The sequence below is a fragment of the Aphelocoma coerulescens genome, chromosome 2 (genome assembly GCF_041296385.1).
Source record: "Aphelocoma coerulescens isolate FSJ_1873_10779 chromosome 2, UR_Acoe_1.0, whole genome shotgun sequence".
Classification (NCBI taxonomy): Eukaryota; Metazoa; Chordata; class Aves; order Passeriformes; family Corvidae; genus Aphelocoma; species Aphelocoma coerulescens.
In genome coordinates this window covers 82,417,251-82,435,164 of record NC_091015.1, presented here as the reverse complement: position 1 = coordinate 82,435,164, position 17,914 = coordinate 82,417,251, and the positions used below count along the sequence as shown (strand labels likewise).

Below are 17,914 nucleotides of genomic sequence, written 5' to 3'. Positions count from 1 at the left end.
AAAATTGTTAAGAGTAAGTAGAGTTGTAATAATACAGTTTTGTGCATTTTTCATTTGTTTTCATTTGGAAATTCCACATGCCCTGATAAAAATAAGCAAAATGAAATGGTGCTGTCAGGAAGAGGCCAGGCTGAGGCCAAGATGACACGGCAGTTCCTTGGCAGCTCCCTCTGAGACTTTCAGCCTCCTGGTGCCCTCCATCTGAGGTGACATTTTGAGATGTGAATAGGACTCTGTGAACTTTCTTGCTACTGTCTTGAAACCAAATCAGGTTTCAAACTAAATTAATAAAGTCCAGAGCTTTAAAGTTGATGCCTACACTTGGGATTCCCTGCCTCTGCTGTGGAGTTTTAATGCCTCAGTGTGAAGAAAAAGCTGATGCATGTCTCAGCAGGACAAAAAAGAGTATTTTCCTCAGTGACTCCAGACCACAAATTACTCTGCTGAAGATACTGATGGAGTAGACCATGGTCATGGTCTTTTTTGTAGAAATAGAAGTCCATATTCAATTTAGTCTCTTCCTTATGAGCAGCCATTGAGAAAGAAGATACTGAATCCGACAGACCTCCCAAAGAACAATAGACTAAAAAAAGACTAAAATGATAAACTGATAATTAAGGTTAAGAAGAGGTGGCAGAGACAAAAAAGACTTTATTTGAAAGAGCAGGAGATACACCAAAACAAGGTTGTACTTCCAGATGGCCACTAGATTTGAATATATGCTTGAATATGGTTTTCTTTAATTAATATAGAAGAAAATGTGACTAAGAAGAAAGCAGTGTCAGATTGGCCTTTCCCACCCTACATAAGCAAAAGAGGAGACAAATCACTGTATTGAGTGACTAAGGCAAAACAAGAAAAGAAGCAGAGCAAAGAGGGAGGGGATCCCTCTCTTCTGAGAAAGGAAAACTTTACAAAGATTTTCTGACAGTGGTAAGCTCAGGTAACTCCTTGAGAAGGATTCAAATTAGGCCTTACTCCTGAGCAAGGCCTGGTTGCTTGGAAGAAAAGGAGAGTGAAGGACAAAAGAAAAGCATGTGACAGAGAAGGTCATGGAGCCTGCTGAATGAGAGGTTCTGGGGTACATCTGTATACATGTGGCAGAACAAACACAGCTCTTTGTGTCCTGTGCTCTAGTAACATTAAGTTCTCCACTGGATTTTGTGTGCATACATGCTTTTCAAAGAGACAGTACAGCATTCAGGAGTTTCACCATTGTAGCACGTGACAGTCTGGGCTTTCTTGGCTGCAAGTACAGCTGATATTCTTCCCTGTGGACATGAGAACTTGAAAGCTATTCCTATTACTGGTTTAGTAACATTTTACAGAGATGGATGTGACTTTATGACCGTACATATTCCTTTCACCATTCTTGTTATATATGCATTCTCTTGCTATGTCACTTCTTCAGCAATGTGCAATATTGTTTTATTGCTTTGGAAACTTACTGCTTTTGGGTCGTGGACTCATTTTATCATTTGGCATATGGAATCGTTTTTAGCTAATATTCACTTTTTCACCTTCCTGAATAGATTCTATGGTGCCCTTAACAATTGTATTTTGAAAAGCCGTGATTTATTGCACAATGCAAACCAATACAGTTTAGGTTGCAATTAACTACAAAAGCAAATCAATGGTTAAATGAACACCCACTGTTTTAAAAAGCCACAGAGGTGCTACAAAAGTTCCATCGTGTCAATTCCTCCAACATCTCCTGGTGCAAATATACCATCCTAGTGTTTGTAAGGAGTGAATGTTTCTTGTTAGCCACCTCTAAAGTGACACCACACACAGTCCACACCTGCAAAATCCAAAACCTCTTTTTTTGTCAGAAGAATAATGAACAGAGCTGGATAAAGTGAGGCAGGGGTATAAGGGAGAAACATAAAAGCTGCTGTATGACATGCAATAACATAAAAGTTGAAAATAGTTGGTTTTCTGCTTTCTCCTCTCTTGTTCCTTCACTTCTGTCTTTTAGGTAACTTGTAACTCATGCCTTGTTTCAGTCCTGCAAGGCAGAAAACTATATGAACACATAAGCAATATCCATATATAATGCTTCATCTTCAAAGTCTTCCTTGTAGGAGAACAGTGTAAATAGCTTGCAGCATACAAAATTCTCTTGTTCAAACAGTGATAGCAAAATGCTTCTTTCATCTCTCAGAAAGCCTCTAAATTTTAAAACAACTCAGCATGCTGCATTCTCTAGCATTTTTTTTCATTCTGTTTGTTTGGTTTTAGAATTATGTATAGTATGGTGGAAGGGAGACCATCAAGTATTGGAGAGGAAAGATTCACTTCTTTCATGTAAGGATATTTAATCACAACTGTGCTTAATAAAATTCTCTAGACTAAACAAATTATTTTTATGGTTCATGTAAGGTTTAAGAGTTAGATTCCATTTTTGTAATTTAAAATTGTAATTTTATTTTATGTTTTTGAGGAAGGAGGTGAGACACTTCTTCATCCACCTGTTCTGTATGTGCATTTCACATATGAATGTTTGAAACCTTCTCTCATTTTTCCTGAAAAAGCCTGGTGGTTGAAAACATGCAGTACTGAGACAGGTGAGTTGATGAACACACTCTTTGCCACATTCTCTCAACTCCAATTTCAGAGGCACAGAAGAGCACTCTTCAGATTGTGTGATTCAGCTGTGTACTGGGGAGGGGAGCCAGTGAAACAGTGAGACAGTGAAAATATAAGTTCCTCCTATTTTACTGGGTATCCCAGGTCTCAGAAAAGATAAGTCACAGGCACATTACTGAATTGTGTCCCTGTGAAGGAAGACAACACATGAGGCAGAATTTAGAGTGTGTAGCCACATCTGCTTTAGTAAATACAATGTTTGGATAACCCATTTGGCTGTGTATGTGAAACTGAGGAGTTCATGTATAAAATGCATGGATTGTTCTAGTGCTTGCTCTGTGTATAATAAAATTCTCCTGTGTTTTCTGTGTCATATAGGAGTGCCGCATTACGTACTGTATATTAATCCTAAATTATAAACTTAAACAATAGATGGTATTGCATTTTATTTTCATGGTACTGTGGTACATGTAATAATCAAAGGGCATCCACCGGGGTTGCCATTCTGTTAAAGCTGTCATATGTATTTTATTCTGACTTTTTTCCCCCTACTGCAGTCCAGCTTGGGGGAAAAAACCAATTCATAGATTACACTCAAACTGAAAACTTTTCAAGTAGCATCTATTTAGCCTTTAAGATTACAATCAGACTTATTCCAAGTATACCATGTTGAAACAGAAGAATGGAGATGTGTGCATATACTACAAGAAGCAAGTGAATTTATTCAGTAACCAACTCAATTCTAGCAAGAGGTCATTGCTCTTGTGGTCAGACTCGAAGCAGTAATGGTGTACTGATAACTTTCAGTATTACAAGTATTACAAGTATTTATTATAATATAGAGGTTTTATGTAATAGAGGTTATTACAAGTATTCTGTCCTAGTATTAGGGAAAAGGGTTACTAAGGGGTCTGTTTTGCCTTATTTTTGTCAGAAGTGCACTGAGTCTCTGAGGCTGACCAATAATGCTGACAAAGGCCATTCCTGCCTCCTCCAACTGTTATATTAAAAATGTTCCATCAGCCTGAGGATGAGCCCAAAGATGAACACGCAACAGAGGAAACTGGGAGAATATTGTATGGCTTCCCAACACATCCAAGTATTCATTTATCATAGCTGTAATTCATCATTTGTTTTGGGCACTTCGCCAGCATTCAAACTTCCAACAACTTCTCTCCAGAGATCTAACTGCCCTTTTTCTTCTGTAATGCTGAAATGACTACACTGCGATCAATATGAAAAATGCAGGGCCAGAAAACTAGCCAGTGAGACCTTAGTTCTGCAAATAATCATTAGGGCAAATCTGGAGAAGAAAAAAAAAATAAAATAAAACCCACCCAAAACAACAAATCTTGACTGTATAATCTGAATCTTCATCTCAAGATCTAATTGTTGAGGGACTGGCAGTGTCCCAGGTAATCGATAAGGAGATTTAGAGTCTCCTTCTGCCAGTCACTGGCTTGGCCACAGACTGATGGGGCACAGCTCTGCTCTGAGCTTAGAGGAGTTGTTTGAGATTTACCAATGTACCTGAAACAGGGAATGGGCTCTGTGCTAGCAGCAAAAAGGAGTTATTACTACAGGGAACTATTAGAGGGGTAATAACCTTCTCATACCCAAGTGGACAAGTTTCCCTCTCTTTTTCACACATACACATCATCAAAGTTGGTGCAAGTTTGCTGCCTTCCCATTCTGTGCAGAAAGTTGAAGGCTAGCACAGGAATGATGAATAAGAAATACCTGCCCTCCTGGTTCCTTCAGGTCAAGATTGAGATGAATTAGTTGGCAGAAAGGATGCCTTGTCCTGCCACTGCCTTTGCAGCTGTTGTTCTGTGGATGGGGAGTATTTCAGCAAGCCTGACAGCTTTTATGAACACTAAAATGATCTTTAAAGGTGGATGTAAAATCCCTTTATTATTTGGTTGTTTTTCCAAAGTCTTACACAAACCCTCCAGGAAACTCTACTGTTTGCCCTCATAAAAGCAGCTCTGACATTAGTCTCAGCACGTTCATTAACTAAAATCGAGCCTTCCAAAGAAATTCAGCTTTCATCTTTGTGCCCTTTTTTGCTAAATAAAGAAGCGCTTCGCCTCTCCGGTATGACTTTTGGTCTTCCTCGGCAGCCCATCCTCTCGTAGCCCATGTGGTGCGTTGTGGAATCCTCCCGGGATGTAACCAGTCCTGCGGAGGGGAGACCTGGGGTTGCCCTCCCATAGCCGGGGGCTGCGTGGGGCCCGGGGGCCGCAGCTGGGGCGGGGGTTCCCCGGGAAGGAGGGCGGGGGGCGGCGCAGGGGGGCGCAGCTCCCCGGCACCAATCGCCTCCCGCAGGTCCCCGCGGCAGCGTTAGACCCGCCGCGATAGCCACGGGCAGCCGAGCCAGGGGCAGCGGCGGCCACTTCCAGCGGGCAGCTCTGGGCAGCGGGGCGGCCGTGGGGCTCCCTCCTCCTCCTCCGCTTCCTCCTCCTCCTCCTCCTTCTCCTCTGCCTGCGGCCGCGCAGCCCCCCCAGCCCGAGCCTCTCTCCGCAGCCGGAGACAGAAGCGAGTGGCAGCTCCTTCCGCGGCAGCGGAACGGGGCGGCGCGGGGATGTGAGGGGCGCACCCGGCGGAGGAGGGAAGTCCCGTCGCCAGGAAGGCAGTCGGGAGCTCCTCCACACTGCAAGGTAACCCGACCTCTCATTCGCGGACTTTTTCTTCTGCTTTTTCCCTTTTCCCCCCTCTTTCCCTCTCCCCGTTTTCTCTTTTTCTTTATTTTTGATTCCTTTATTTCTTTCTTCTTTTTCCCCTTTCCTTTCTTTTTTTTTTCCTCTCTTCTCCTTTTTCTTCTTTTTCTCCTTAGGTTTTTAGTATTCTTTTGATCTTAGTTGTTCCTTTTTTTTTTTTTTTTTTTTTTTTTTTTGCTTCTTCTTTCCCTGGCTGTCCATCCGCAGTCAGAGGACGAGGAGGAGGCGGTGGGGAACGGAACGAGCCCACACCGGGTCGCTCTGGAGTTTGGCTAGGACAAGCTTCCCCCCGCTCCGCAGGTGCTCTTCTGCGGCGGCAGGACTGGGCAGAGCCGGGCAGGGCAGGGCGGAGCGGGGCACGGAGCGTCCCGGCGGCGCGGCTGCCCATCGGGAGAGAGAAGCAGGTCAGAGAGACGGAGAGGGGGCAGAAAGAGCCGCCGGGGGCGTGGAGCGTCTCCCTCCAACTTTCCCGGGGCGGGGAGCCGCCTCGGGGATTTCGGCAGAACGAGAAAAAACTATGGGAGAAGGTGTGCGTGTGTGGATGTGTGCGGATGCTGTACAGCCGGAGCTGGAAACTATCCCCCCCGCCTCCCGCCCCCTCGCCGGGGCTCCCGAGGAAGAAGCGCCCCCCCCGTCCGGGAGCGTCCGGGAGCGTCCGGGGGTGTCCGGGGGCTCCGGGGCTCGGCGGGCGCTGCGGGAGCGGAGCGGAGGGGGTGTGGGGGCACACAAATGGTAAAAGATACGGAAGGAAGAGCCCCAGTGGCTGGGACATAAATCAGGCAGAATATATGGGGAGTTGATGAGAATAGGTCTTTTCACCCTTAAAAAAAAAAATAGCCACTTTGGAAGAGAAAAAGGAGGCTGATTATTGGCATCCAGCTCTGAAACCCAGGCAGCTGATGCTGAAGGGAGCCAAAGGGAGCAGTTCTTCTTGGTTTAAAAACAGCAAGACAGTCTCTGCCAAAGATTGCTGTAAACACTGAATAAAGATTTCATTGTGGCTTGGTGTGACTGGAATAATTAGGCAGTTAATTGTTTATTCTGATCTTAAAGTGCAGTAATCAGTAGTGCACAGTAGGAAAAATACGGGGGAAAGGGAGGAAGAATAGCATAGGGAAATGATAGGAATATGTATCACTTTTTCCTCTTCCGCAGTTTTTTTTCACGAGGGTTGCTTTTTCTTTTTGTGTGTGTGTGAGACTGGGAGCACGTGGGTCCCAGTCTATTTAGATAGAGAACACCTTTGTAAAGCTGGGGTGTAATTGTGCTTTTGCTGCCATTGTGTCAATATTATTTTGGGCTGGACAAAATCAAATTATGAGACTTAAAGAAATCCTATTTTATGGAAATGAAATCTGAAGATGCCTGGAGAAAGAACATCTTAACTAGATTGACTAATACCAATTAATGCATTTTACTTATGTGTGCACTTTATTGCCAACTCAGCAGGGATGAAAGCTAATGGTGCCAGCTTTTGTGCTGCTCTAAGACATTTCTCAAGCAGTCACACAAGGCTTTAATGGTAAACTGTTTCGAGTTTTTAACACTGTGATTGTGTCCCTGTTCAGCTCAAGTTCCTTGCAGCAGTGATTCTTTCATGGTAATCTGATGAAATGACCTCTTGTTACACTGTGTTAGCTATTCCCTGAGACACAGCAGGCAGATACAACCTGCAAGCGTTTGTACTGGAGGTGGTGATAAGTTGTCGAGCAAGATGCACTTATAAGCAACAGAATATGACTTACTGATATTAACTGGAAGATGGCACCCTAGGCAAAAGGTGTTTTGCTTTCCTGTATAGCATGTTTTTCCATATATATGCACACATTCGTGTTAAAGAAGCATATAAGTGAATTAACCATCAGAAAGGATGGAATGATGTTGTGTTTAAAAAGAAAAAGAAAAACCAACTTTGAAAGCAGTCCTTAGGCATTTAAGCAAGGTAAAAGAATTTCTCAAAGTCTAACTGTAAAGGAAACAGTCTTATCATTCGTATAACTCTCTTGACTTTACAACAGTTACATGAAAGACTCATTTGGCTTGGAAACATCTATATAGCATGCAAATCCATCATAAATAAATAAATAAACATCCTGTAATTGGGCAAGGTTTAAAAAATAATTCAGTTAAGTATAATTTCTGTCACTGCACATGTAGGAAACTAGGAGCTACCCATCATGAGAGAAAAAAAAAAAAGGAGGGAGCTTTCATCCAGCTCTGAAAGGTAAAGCAGTTTGTTAGATTTTGTTGGAGTTGCATTTGCTGAAGGTTTTGACCTGCACTTTCTGAGATTTTTGTGGAAAGACAAGAGGCAAAAACATGACGCACATTGTCCATCTAACAGAACAAAACTAATATAAAACACTGCAGTCTTCTCTCAGGTCATAGAGCTTAGAAGAGCAAGGACAGAATGATGGCTCCAGAATGGCAAAAACATCTCTTAACAACTGGGTATGTAAGGGCCAATGTTAAGATCCACTTTACAAGCATTTTTATTAAGCTGTTGAATGTGCTCTGTCCTACTACAGTGATACTCAATATGTAGTCTGTGAAGAGTATTCCTGATTTAACAGCAATCTGTGGTGAAAGAATGTCTGCAAGACATTTACCTACTGCTACAGTCTAGAGGGGGATGTTGCAAACTTTATTTGCACCTGTGTAGTCCGAGTAACCTAGAGATGTTCCACTTTCTTACAAAAATCCAAAAAGTGTGGTGACAAGTGATCACAGACTCTGCTCAAGTTTCTGATTACAATGTTTTGTCAAAGAATGCTTCAAAAAATTTGCGTAGTGTGCCCCTTGCACAAATATCATGTTAAAGTCTAGAATAATTTGAAGATTGCTAGAACGATTTTGAGATGAGTCTGAAGTGCAAGTGGCTCCTCATTTCTATAATAAAATGTATTGGAAACACACTTTGGTCATCACAGTGAGTTTGGTAAGAGGTCTTTCTTGCATTGTTATAACATGTGCAGCAAAATACAAGAGGATTATACACTTTCATTCAAGGAAAATATTTTTCATCAAATTGTAGGTAAAATCCTGGATACTATCTTATACCTATCCTTAATACTAACTTACAATATTTGAAATGCACAGTACATCTTCATAATAAAATTGCATTGTCACAGACATAATTGTTATTCATAACAAGTAGTCTCACAAACAGATTCCATCCCTTTAAGTATTGAGTCTCAGTCAGGCCAATTATGACTAAATTACTGCATGTTCTCTCCTGTATCAACTAATTAAAGGGTAATTAATAAAATGATAATTTCATTCCATGGCAATGTCTACATCTGGTTGTCATAGCAGAGATTGTTTGACATATGGTTAAATGGTCAGATACTACATTGTATGAATGCAACATTTGCACAGAACACCTGGCAAGCCAGAGGAATTTTAACCCTTAAGACATGAGTTTCAAGAATCAATGTGTTATTACACTGGTTTGCTTATTCTCTCCACCTAGTCTTCTTGTGCCCTTAAGAAAACTTTGTTCTCCAAGTTAATTTAAGTAACTCTCTTGGGGCAGGGGAAGAGTGGGTAGACAACTTGGGATTTTAGATTGGAAATAAAAGATAAAATAGTACTGACTTTTCTGTGGGAAATAAAATGGGTGGTTCTAAGTTAACTTCTGAGAGGAGACACTCCATTGGTTCTCGTATTACTGAGAGCTTCCCCTTTTCAGAAAATCAGGCTGAAATTAGCATGGCGACAAAATTATCTCTGTTTTCCCCTAGATACAGTTGTATGCCAGGATTAAGACTGAGATTGTGGTCACAAAAGCATTGAAAAATCTGCATTGCAGCCTTCCCTCACTCTACCTGTCAGATGTAGATAAAACTTATGTCTCCAGGGAGAATGACCATAAAATTCACACATGCTAAAGGAATGAAACAATCTTTTATCAAGTCAACAGATTATATGAATAAACAATTCTCCTGTAGGCAGCTGTTGTATAAAATAACATATGCACGTACTCTGAAGTATCAGTGGTTGAAATTCTCAGGGCAGCCCATACACAGGATTTTATACATATCTTAAAAGAATATATATTAAGCTTCAATATTGTCTTGAAAATTTTTGACCACTGCCATTTCAAAATATGCAACAGACTGTATGTCTGTCCTTTAAAACATAAACTCTAAGTAGCAATATTTTAACACGAACTAAATGACAGTGTCTTGTCTATACTGGCTCAAGCTGAATCCTTCATAAAACTAAAAACAAGAAATGAAGCAACAGGCATAATGTTTTCCTTCTCTTTAGAACAAAAAAAAAAATGCTTAAGAAGGGGAAAATAGCTAGTGCTTTTTCCCAAATAGAGCAAAGTAAAAAGGATGTAGTAAACTGCAGGAAGACATGAAAGTCTGTCTTTTCCCATGCAAACGATCCTCAATGAACAGTTCCCCCAGTGAATAGTCGGGGTCACTCATCACCTCGTGTGGTCAGGTGCAGAGCATGGCCCGTGGTGCTTATAAAGCGCTGTTTGTCCGTCTCTCTGAGAGCCTGAGTCCTGCTCCTTGAGAATTTCCAAGTGCATGGATCCGCCTCATTTTCATTCTACTCGCGTAACTCATTAACACCTGGAAAATCTTTTATAGCATTTAACTGCATCAGATGCACTGTCCGGCACATGTTTTCTTAATAGGGCTTTCACTGTGGTATTGTCAAAGAGCCCTTATGTCACAGCTGGGAACATGAATCTGTCATGTCAGTGCTGTACCTTGGGTTAGACAGAAATAGTGTATGAGTGTGTTTTATGGAAGAGCCGAACATGCCCATATACTGCGTCAGCAGGGAAGAATGTGAAGCTTGTTCTCCTAAATAAAGATTCAGGCTGGTGCTAGTAGAGTACTTTGTACCATTTAAACACTGCTGCCTCTAAGGCATTGCACTTAAGGAAAGGGAAGTTTGAGGCAAGCAAGACACATCCCAGTATTTTAGTGGTGTAATGCTGCTAGTTAACGATATGTCATCATTTACATTTCAGTAGGAAAAAAATTGCCAGAGGTTTCTAATTCAAAAAAAACAACCAGAAGTTGATATGAAAGTCCTTACCCTGGGAATATTTGTTTTTAAAACAAGTTTGATTTAAACATATTTGGCAATATAAGAAGGCAAAGAGAAGTAAATGTTTTCTAATTCCATATGGTTTTTGTGCCCATTAGATCACTCTAAAACCCAGCTTTAAATAGATTACTTTGTAGCTCTGTAATCAGAATGCCTTGGGTAATTAAAGCAAGGATAAAACTGTGAAAACTGACAGCAACACATGTATAAGACCTACTTTTTTCAGAGGAATTTTTAACATAGTTACATACATTTCATCTGAAAGTTAAACACTAAAAATTCACCAGCTACAACACTACCAAGCATGTCTTGATGGCATTCCAAAAGATAGAGCCCACATTTGAAAAGTGTTTGCAGACTTGAGAAACCGTAACTGTTGTGAAGGAGTTGACTGGGGTCCTCATTTAGAGAATGAATGGATGAAAGGAGCATTTCATGCAGTCACAGGCAGTTCCAATTTTTAAACTACTTGTTGTGCTTTGAAAAGCATATGCTTTTTGAAATTCATAAGCTAAGAAATAAATTCAAGGTACACTACTAAATGCAATTCTGTATGTTAAAAGTGTTTGACTGTGACGATTTTAGTAATGGCTCTTCAAAAACCTGGGTATTCAGGGGTTGATACCCCAAACCACAACCAGCCAAGCTTAAGTTGGAACCAGTGAAACACACGTTTGTGTTATAGGTTCCTTCTGAAATGCCTTCTGAATTTCCCTCTTGGTTTTCTCCTTTTTGCCATCTGTGTCATCTCCTTTTTTTTCTAGCAGTGACAGCACTGAGATGCTCTTGTGGGCCCATGCAATTAGTTTATGTCCACGTCCTCACTAAAGAGGGAACGAATAGAGCTGGATAGGGCTGCCATGGGGCCCTGGAGAAAACATGTGGATTTATTTCTCAATAAGGCTTTTCTGTAAATTATTTTACTTTTTTCAGAAGGACTGATGCCCTTCCTGCTTCTGTGCAGGTGCCCAATGGAGTAAGCACTCACTGAATTGTGTAAGTTTGCCCTGTTGGACTATGCAGCGCCTGACAGCATATTCCAAGAGGTGCTAACAGTTTTCGAATAGAGAGCACACTGCAGCTGAATTCTTCTACATGATTCCTTTTAGCAAATCAAAGGTAAAAAATGAGTCTGTGTAATTGTGTTGACCCTGGCTGGACCCCGGTGCCCACCAAAGCCACTCTATCCCTTCCCTCAGCTGAAGAGGGGAGACAAAATACAATGAGAATACAGATCAAGATGAGGACAGGGGGTGTTCTTCACCAATTACTGTTACCAGCAAAACAGACTCAGGTTGGGGAAATCAATTTCATTTATTACACAGCTCTTCTCCCCAGACTCAACTTCATTCCCAATTTCTCTACCTCCCTGTGGAACAGGGGGACAGGGAATTGGGGCTGCAGTCAGTTCATCACACATTGTCTCTGCTTCTCCTTCTTCCTCACAGGAAGGACTCCTAACACTCTTCCCCTGCTCGAGCATGGAGTCCCTCCCAGTTCTCCTCCAGCGCAGGTCCTTCCCGTGGGCTGCAGTTCTTCATGAAGTGCTCCAGTGTGGGTCCCCTGCAGGATCAATCACAAATCCTGCCAGCGTAGGCTGCCTTCACCATGGGCACTCTACATGCATCCACAGGTCTTGCCAGGACCCTGCTCCAGTGTGAGCTTCCCATGGGGTCACAGCCACCTTTGGGCATCCATTTGCTTCAGTGTGGGGTCCTCCAGGGGCTGCAGGGTCACAGCTGCCTCACCATGGTCTGCACCAGAGGCTGCAGGGGAATCTGGAGCACCTCCTTCCCTTCCTTCTTCACAGACCTTGGTGTCTGCAGGGCTGTTTCTCTCACATGTTCTCACTCTCCCCTCTGGCTGCTGTTGCGCAAGGGCTTTTTCTCCCCTTCTTAAATGTTATCCCAGAGGTGGTGCCTTTGTTGCTGATGGGCTCAGCCTTGGCCAGCAGTGGGTCCATCCTGAAGCCAGTGGACATTGGCTGTAATGGACATGGGGGAAGTTTCTGGCAGCTTCTCACATAAACACCCCTGTAGCCCCACAGCTACCAAAACCTTGTCACTCACATCCAACACAGTAATTAACCTTTGTACATGCCTAGGTATTGTGAGAGACAGTTAAAAGCCCTTGCAATATGTCACTTTGTTACAGCGAAGAAAGTTAAGGATTGAGGGAAAGGCTTAACTATAAATTTTCTTGCCTGTATGAGTTTAATTTAGAATTGCAATCACGATGTAACATAAATTAAAATAGCAGTAGTAGATCGCTAGCTGGCAAATCTCTTAAGAATAATATAGGTACTTCACTAGATTAGGAGTACTTTCTGTGTGCTTAGCCCATTGCTGAAATTAGTCTATTTTTTAATTTTAAGATACTTTTGAAGAGGAGAGAAGGGTTTTAACGGGTGAAGTTATGGTGAGTCTCTGTGTGAACTAGAAGACTGACTTCTGGAAAGGGGAGCTTTCTTAATGAAAAGAAGCATTTCCCTTCAAATAAAATTTGAAGTTTTGCCCCAAGCATCCTCCAATCCATGCATAATCTGGAGGACATTAACCATTAAAGTAAATATTATGTATTACTTGACCTGCAGGTGTAATATATTAAGGCTTCAGAGCAAAAATATGTTTTTAAGGAAGAGAGTGGAGAAATAAAGAGGAAATCTGCAGGCCTTGTGAAAGACCTATGAAGGACAGGCAAATGCCTTCCCAGAAAGGGAAGTATGGGAAGACTGTGTATCAGTGGTGTCTGTGTTTTAATTGGACCCTCAGTTTCTTTCAAAGTCAGAGGAGGGCTGCACTCAGCAAACAACTACCATATCTCCTGAGAGGAGCTGCTGCTCTGTCTCCTTCAGAATGTGGAAATGGACAGTCTCCATGCAAAGAATGCATGAAGAGTGAGCACAAGCTGGTAAATTTATTCTAACAGCAAGGTTAAACATCATCTTTTCTGCGCACCCCATGGACACCCAGAGGTGATCCTGTAAAATGACTAGTGCACGTCCTTGATAATGACAAGGGGAAGGGCTGCCAGGCCTGTTGGAAAGGCAGCAGTCAGCTGTTGGCATTATCAGACCGGCTCTGTGGCCCACAGCCATGTACACCTTCTGTCTTGGAGACGCTCCTCAGGGGGAAGGGCCACGAGGAGCAGCTCTGGAAGAACAAGCTCCACATTAAACACTTGTAGCGGAGGAGGCGCTTAGGCACAGTGCTGCAAGGAAGAGCTGAAATCAGCCTTCAAGCAGATGACAAGAGAGGATCTGTCAAACCAGCCTTCAAGAGGACAGAGAGCATGCTGAGAGAAAACGATGATAATAGCAACAAAACCTTGAGGAGACTGAACAGAGAAAGAAGCTGCGGGAGGGCAAGAAAACAGGATTTGTATAGTGAGGCAGACAGGAAGAAATTACAAATGTCTTCATACAGTAACAGAGACAAAAAAGGATAGATCTGATAGGTGGCAAGTATAGAATTTGGCTCTGGCTCAGATAGAGACTAATACGAAAAGAAGGCAAATAACTGTTCCACAGGGTTGTAAATGAGCATTGCAGAAAGCAGAGGAGTTTGTGGTAACAGATAGAGATTGGAATAACAGCATCTGGATCCCACAAGAAGTCTCCGGGGTGAGTAAAGAACATTGCGGGGGGAGGGGGGTGTTAAAAAAATCATATTCCTAGGTTTGCATGTGGTTTCAGGTCGTAGCTCATCAATATGCCAAGAGAAAGGTGTCTGTCAGCAATGTGTTGTAGACAGAAGGACTCTATACAAAATGTAACCATTGTATAGAAATGTTGGTCTGAACCATGGCTAAACCTTCTCTGTGTAGTATAGACTTGGGAAAGGTGAATCCTCATGAGGGTGAGCTCAGCGGTGCCACTAAGGGCACTGTGTTAAATACACTGTGGTGGAGGATCCACTCTTCCAGGTGGGCTCCTGCTGTCTAGTGCCCATGGTACATCTCAGCATGAAGTGGAGGACTAAGGGACTGGATGCTAGATTCAAATGTGTGGAAGAGATAATGGAAGCAAAGGCAAAAAAGGAAAAGAGCGCAGCTCAATACTGAGCTGTCAGTCTCAGCCTGTCTGTTTTCCTTGCCTGTTTGGCCCATGTAGCTCTTCAAGTGCCCTCTTTTGCTGTCCTGCTGCTCTGTGAGAGAAAAGGAGCTCCCATTAAAGACTCATTTGTATTACAACCTGCTAAATAGACGACTGTTAGTGAGGCAATGAATCAACCTTGGCTAACAGCAGTGATACCCAGTATAGCTAATAACTTTTCCCTACTACTGTTTGCTATCTCCACCTCATTTGTTTCTCACCTTTGGGAGAAAGAGCTCCATTGCATTACCTCTGTAATCCCTTACTGAGCTGTACAGCTGTTTATGCAGAACAAACATATATGCTTGTGTGGCAGCTAGGTGCTAATTTTTTACTACAAATTCCCAGCCTCAAAAAAATGAATTCTGTTTAAAATCCGTTACCACTTCAGTCCTGTTGTCTATCAATCCTTTGGCTATGAAGTCCTTGTTTTGTTGAAACATCATTAATTATGGTATCAAAAATAAATTATAAGGCGTCCTGTTTTCTTCTTCATTGTGTCAATTTAGTAAAACATCAGTAAAATGCTTATAGATGACCATCTGACACTGGGGTTTTATGCAGTTTTTTCTCTTTCTTTTCTGAGTATCTAAGTGTTAATACCTTTGCAGTGGGCACAAAGTAATTGTCCCAGGAGAGCATGGCTAAGAGTTTTGAAACTGCTGTAGGATCTGGGCACTTAAGTTCCCATTATTTTTAATGATCACTGAGCATCCAAATTCCCCATGTAGTTACAGTTACCTACCAAATTGTCCTCAAAGAGTTGGTGGACCAAAACTGTTTTTATTCTGAGATAAATTGCCTTCTTTTCTCTGGGAACTTACCAAGTTATTTATTGAAGAGGCAATTACCAAATGTCATAACAGATTTGACTTACTAGCTGTAAATAGCCAATCTATCAACCATTACATGCATTTAAAAGCATTTTTAGGTCTACTGGTCCTTTTTTTGCCTCTTTAGGAACTATCTAGAGGGGAATGAACCACTTAACTTCTCATTTAAAATATCACCCTATGCCAGATGATTATTTTATTGGAAGACCACCCTGAATTTCAGGGCTCCAGAAGAGTTAGAAGAAAGTCTGTTTTCTGTGTTAAAGGTTGGTGTCTCCTCCGGCTAAAGAGATCTCTCCTGTTCTGTATGCTCATGGGCTATTCAGACACTGAAATCACTGCTTTGATAAACTTTTTTCTGCAATAATTTACTCCCCAGGGTAGCATTTCACAGTGTTGGCCTGTTACTTGAAGAACAATCACATGACATAGGGAAGTAAAAATATAAATTAGAAACTCATTTTCTACAGAGATTTTTCTTTGCTGATTTGTTTTACTGTGTAAATGGAGACCACTTAAAAAGCATTGCCACAGCTGCACAACCCTACCTCTGACAGTAACTTTAGCAATCATACTGTCCCTTAATGCTCACCATCTCCTTAAAGATAAGAAACACGGGGTAATGTAATGCTGCATAATTGAATGTTCAGCTTTAGAAAATTTCCCATCAATGAAGAAAGGGTAGGAAGTGGGTGTTTTTTGGAAGCTTAATACTAGATGAAAGTATTTAGAATGGAGATAATATCAGTGAACTGCAAAGGAGGATGCATTTGCAAATTCTGTCCATATTGACCAATAAACAATTTATGGAGACAACACAAACAAACCCTTAGAATATTTTAAGATCATAGCTTCTGACAAGTATACTTTATTTATGACTTTGCAGTACATTCGTCTCCAGTAATGTTTACGGGAAGTAAAAAGAGACAGGGGGAAGATGCAGTGTTCAGAGTGTTTACAGTGTTTTATCCTCTTGTCCTCTGCTATGTGTGGGGTACTGTCAACATCAGTTGATCAGATAATCTCCATGTTCCTGTCTTATAGAAAACCCTGGAACTAGAAAAAAATCACAGATGTGACATTAAATGCTTAAGGAATAGGACTGTAAAAAATGGTGCTCCTTGTGCAGTACTGCTGTCAGTAAATGAGTGCTGCAGGCACAGCCAAGTCAGTCTGGGTGAAAAAGGAGGCAGAGATGGGGTGGGATAAGTGTCCAGCCTTAGCACAACTTCTGCCACTGTTAGACACTCTATTGCTGAAGCCAAAGGTTCACAGTCTGATGGGATTATACGCCTAAATAAGAGCAGTGTTTGAGTTTAGCTTCGAATCTGCTGATACAACAGGGATTTTGTAGCTTTTGTCCATACAGGGATCTGAGTGCTTGAGGAGGTACATAAGGTTTAGGTTTCTGAGACTGAATGACCAGACCAAAGGTAAAAGTTCTATTATTAGCTATAACTTATGGTTTAGAAGTGCCTGCAGGTGCTAGGTAATATGAAGATTCCCCTGCAGTACAAACACATAGGGCATAATGCTCCATTGAAGTGTTTGCAGTCCAAATACCAGAGCTGGGAGATAACAGTTCTGTTTTGTCAAAGCTTAGATTTCAAAAATCATCATGTTTTAGAGGGAAACCAAAGCCTTTAGAAAATGCTCAGACAAAAGGCCTGTCAGAGCAATCATATTTAGTAATGAAGAGGTCAAGATTGTGATTTGTGTCTCAAAGTCACAAGAAAGAGCCCTGATCTGAGAAATCTTTTCCTGGAAAATGTTGAAGTTCATATGTTTCTGGTGAAAAAAAAAAAATTATATTTTACTTGAAGAGAATGAATCTAAAAAACCAAAATGCTGTTGAACACAAGGCAGAGGGAAGATAGAACAAGCCCAGAGAATGGTGTGGGCCTTCAAGGAGAAAAGCAAGAGAGAAACCAAACACTTATGTCAGCCCCCTCGTTGCCAATCCCATACCGTGAATTTGCCATCCCAATTCACCATCCCTTTTCCTCTTTTAAGCCTAGGCCAGAGTTTCTGAGGAATGGGCTGCAGTCCCAGGAATGAGGAGGGCAGCAGCCCTCTTTGCTTTGGACACTCACCAGTGATTCCACATGCTCACAGCACCAAGGGGTGCAGGCGCACACCCCGCTGTACCATGTGTCCCTTTGGACATTGTGACAGCTTGGGATAAGGCCGCCACACCACCCCATAGCCAAGGAGGGCTCCCTTTCTGGGGAGACCCTCTCCTGTCTGACCACCACTTCCTACGGCAGCATTGCTTCCATTGCTGGAGACCCACTGTTGTGAAAAACCTGGAGTAGAAATAAGGAGGCCCTTAACGGTATCTTCTGCTTTAAAAGATACCCTAACAGTGTTGGTTAACTAGACGGGCGTGTCTCTAACAAACCCATCGAGCTTGATAAATGGTTCTCTATTAATATCCTAATTTTGCTGGATCTCATGAGCAGCTTTTGGAGTTCAGAGGCAGAAAAAGACTGCTTGAAAGATGACTCTTACAAGAAGCTAATTGCATACAGGGTTTTCAGAAATATTAGGTCAGTTCCTGTTCAAAAGTTGTGTGCCTGTTCTTCTTTAGTGGCAACAAAATT

The 17,914-nt window shown here is 42.0% G+C and overlaps 1 protein-coding gene across 1 annotated transcript in view; it reads left to right on the top strand.

Moving 5' to 3' along the window:
• The first annotated feature begins 5,161 nt into the window (after positions 1 to 5,161).
• CDH20 (cadherin 20) overlaps positions 5,162 to 17,914 on the top strand; it is a 118,997-nt gene continuing 106,244 nt past the window's right edge. Inside the window, exon 1 of the mRNA XM_069008300.1 lies at positions 5,162 to 5,249. The gene's annotated coding sequence lies outside the window, so the exon portion shown is untranslated. The remainder of the gene's footprint in view (positions 5,250 to 17,914) is intronic.